The sequence below is a fragment of the Clupea harengus genome, chromosome 25, assembly GCF_900700415.2.
Source record: "Clupea harengus chromosome 25, Ch_v2.0.2, whole genome shotgun sequence".
Classification (NCBI taxonomy): Eukaryota; Metazoa; Chordata; class Actinopteri; order Clupeiformes; family Clupeidae; genus Clupea; species Clupea harengus.
This window is the reverse complement of record NC_045176.1, coordinates 1029842-1033815: the sequence shown is the minus strand read 5'-3', so window position 1 is coordinate 1033815 and position 3974 is coordinate 1029842. Positions and strand designations below refer to the sequence as shown.

The window sequence follows — 3974 nt, the reverse complement described above, 5'->3', positions numbered from 1 at the left end:
ACACACACACACACACACACACACACATATATCTCAGAAACCTGGAAGTGTACCCTCAAAAATAAGTAAACACAAACTTTAAACACGCATATAACACTCAAAGCACACACACACACACACACACACACACACACACACACACACACAGACAAACAAACACACACACACACATGCGCGCACATACAAGCACACACACACACACAAACACCCAAGCACTGGACCCTGATATAGCCCTGATCTGGCCCTGATATAGACTTGATATAGCCCTGATCTGGCCCTGATATAGCCCTGATATAGCCTTGATCTGGCCCTGATATAGCCCTGGTATAGCCCTGATCTGGCCCTGATATAGACTTGATATAGCCCTGATCTGGCCCTGATATAGCCCTGATATAGCCTTGATCTGGCCCTGATATAGCCCTGGTATAGCCCTGATCTGGCCCTGATCTGGCCCTGGTATAGCCCTGATCTGGCCCTGATCTGGCCCTGATCTGGCCCTGATATAGCCCTGATCTGGCCCTGATCTGGCTGCCCCAGTAAGACTCTGGTCCTGCTCTGGAGTCGTGTGCTCACCTCCGCCTGACCTTGACCCGTCTCTGACCCCTCCATGACCTTGACACTGCATCTTCGCAACAGCGCACACACTCACACACACACTCTCACACACACACACACTCACACTCACACTCACACACACACTCACACACACACACACACACTCACACACACACACACACACACTCACACACACACACACACAACACTCACACACACACACTTACACACACACACACACAGAGGGACTGTGTTGTGTTTCCCAGTGAGACGAGGAACTGGTTAAGGTGTCACACCCACACTCCTGAACATTCTAAACACACATGCTGCAAGCATCCTGTCACTATGGCTACGCAGCCTCCCCCGAGAGTCTCAGATGTGTCTGTCAGGTGGCACACTAAAACACACACACACACACACACACACACACACACACACACACTAAAACAGGGCTATTTTAAAGTGTGCTTTGAAGTGTACATGCGCCATGTTACAATTTCATAAAGATGGCTAGAACTGTCCACATTTACCTTACACCCTGGGTTGTAGCTTTCACACACACACACACACACACACACACACACACACACACACACACACACACGCTCCAACACACACACACACACACGCACACACACACACGGGAGCGTCTTTGTGTCTATATCTCTCAAACACCACACACACACACACACACAAACAGAGATGTCAACATGTAAATATCCAAAACACACACCTACACGAACACACACCTACACACACACCTGTACACAAATATACACCACACTCACGTTGACACACACTTTTGTACAACACCATGTATCCTACGTTGCACACACACACATACACACACACTGTATTGATCTAAAGCCCGGTGAGTATAAGGGTAACGTTGAAGTTGTTGAGTGTGCACACACACACACACACACACACAAACACACAAACTGTATTGATCTAAAGCCCGGTGAGTATAACGGTAACGTTGAAGTTTTTGAGCACAGCAGAGTTCTATGGCCCCGACTCCCGTTTCTGCTGCGGGCCTCAGCGGGCTCTCGAGACCAGACACACACACACACACACACGGGCCTCAGCGAGTCCCGGGCACTCGCTACCAGAGCTCCACACAGGTGACTTCCGGCCACACGTCAACACCTTGACCAGCGCAGAGCACTCTTTTACCCGGTGGCTCGCCACGGTGTCAGAAACAGCAGTAATAGCACACGCGATCAATAAACACAGACATTAAGAATGCCACCTCGTGCATTCGCGAGAACTTCAACGAAAACACCAGGCACTCCACCCACCCGATGCTCGCGGCTTGACAGAAAACTTGTGAAAGCCATCGGTAATTCCCCGCGAGGAATGCTCGCCGTGGTGTGTGTGTGTGTGTGTGTGTGTGTGTATGCCTCGCCGTGTGAATACGGTACCCGCTTCGCTTTCATTCTATTTCCATACCTGACACTCAGCGCCGCATATCCATAAAAATGTCAGCCGGGGAAAGCGCGAGGGGCGAACTGGAGGTGCGTTCGGTGCGCGATATGACCTACAGTAGCAGGAACGCGCGAGGCTGGCATCGCGGTGCTGCAGTGCTTAGGCTATAGGATACATAAAATAGGCCGTTCCGTTCTGAATGATCTTTTAAAGTCAGCAGAGCACCCGGTACGTACCGAACAGCGCACGCTACGCAGTGCTGCAGGTAGCTCGCGAGCGGGGAGAAGAGAGGGGGGTAAAAATCTATATGCTTCTGCATAAACTGCAAGTTAGAAAATAGAGTCAACGCTCGCTTTGCTCTTGACGGACGGACGTAAACCCAATCACGAGCCCATTTCAGTTTGACATATTCCCCATATCCAGCGCGAGCATAAACACGTCCCGGCCTAGGCTCCTATCTGGGCTCACGGCGCGGGCTACGAGCTCAGCGTACACAGGGCGAGAGCATCTCCTCTCCTCCCGCTGCTGCTGCTCGCGACTTCAAGCGCCGTTATGACGGTTTTAACAGATGCGTCTTAATGCCCGAGCGTGTGCGGCGCGTGTGTTTACCGAGACTCGCTTGCCTGCCTGCCGCTCCTGCCGTTAAACAGCGAAAAAAAAAACACACTGAACCGCTCCTTGGGAGAAGGAAGGGAGGGGAAGATGAGGGCCGGCTGAAGAATGCTCCCCCCCGTGCTGACACACACCGCTCGCTCCGCGGCAGTCACGGAAAACGCGGATGGGCAGGAAGAGAAGCCGTACCTGGCGGATGTTTGGCGGGGCCGTCGCAGTTTCCCCCCCCCGCGCGCTGCATCGGTGGCGGCAGGCGGCTGCAGGGTGCTCCGGTCCGCGCGCGGCTGAGCATGCCTATTAACGAGCGGGCTTTCCTCGCGACGCTCCGCGCTCGTCATTCGCTTAAAAAATAGGGAATTTTCAAAATGGTTTCTTCCGAAGTGAGTGAAGTTTTCCTTCCTCTTCTTCTTCTTCGTCTCCGTCTCCTCTCTTCTTCGTCGAGGACTTGACGTCAGACGTCCGTGAAAATTGCTGATTGACTTGACATTTAAAATAACACTCGGCACGCTCGCGGGCTGCATGTGCGGGTGCAAGCAGCCAGCGCGCGTCTGCATACCCTGGACTATTCTGGCACGAGCCGGCAGGCAGCTAGGGGAATCATAGGGCAGCGTAAACTTTAAACCACCGTAAACACCGCTAACACCGGCATCACCTCCTCTCACTGCTGTCATTAAGCGTGCGTCCACCAGTCCTCACGTGCCGTGAACGGCATCTTTGCCGGTGTCCCTAACGAGCAGCGTGGAGCAGCAGGCAGAGTCCGCGAGAGAGATGACGGCGACGGGGAGAGAAACTTCTGGAAATCTTTCCGTCACTTTACTCTTTGCTTTGCGTCCTGCCTCATTAAGCAGCAAATCAAAGTCTGACTGAACTTTCTAATCAACACACACACACACACACACACACAGAGACACACACACACGCGCACACACACACACACACTCATATGGCACACAATTAATGTCTCTCTCTTCCAGCACCTTCGTCCTCATAATCTTCACCACCACCACCATCATCATCCTCACCAGCTCCTTGCCCCCCCACCCCCCACCCACTAACGCCCTTACGTTGTCACACACACTTACACAGTCACACACACACATATACACAGTCACACACACACTTACACAGTCAAACACACACTTACACACTCCAACACAAACTTACACACTCAAACACACACTTTAGATTAGATTAGATTCAACTTTATTGTCATTGCACAGAGTCCAAGTACTGAGGCAACGAAATGCAGTTTAGCATCCAACCAGAAGTGCAAAATAGCAAAAAGTGCAGAGTATGTGCATATGTAAAGTGGAAATAAGTGAATAAATACATATGTACAGTAAGAAATAGATATGCAATATGAACAGTGATTGGGACAA

At 51.4% G+C, this 3974-nt stretch overlaps 1 protein-coding gene across 1 annotated transcript in view; it reads right to left on the bottom strand.

Annotated features, from left to right (window-relative positions):
* LOC105905624 (junctional protein associated with coronary artery disease) overlaps positions 1-2932 on the bottom strand; it is a 19629-nt gene extending 16697 nt beyond the window's left edge. The window contains exon 1 of the mRNA XM_031562738.2: positions 2785-2932. The gene's annotated coding sequence lies outside the window, so the exon portion shown is untranslated. The remainder of the gene's footprint in view (positions 1-2784) is intronic.
* Positions 2933-3974: the final 1042 nt, after the last annotated feature.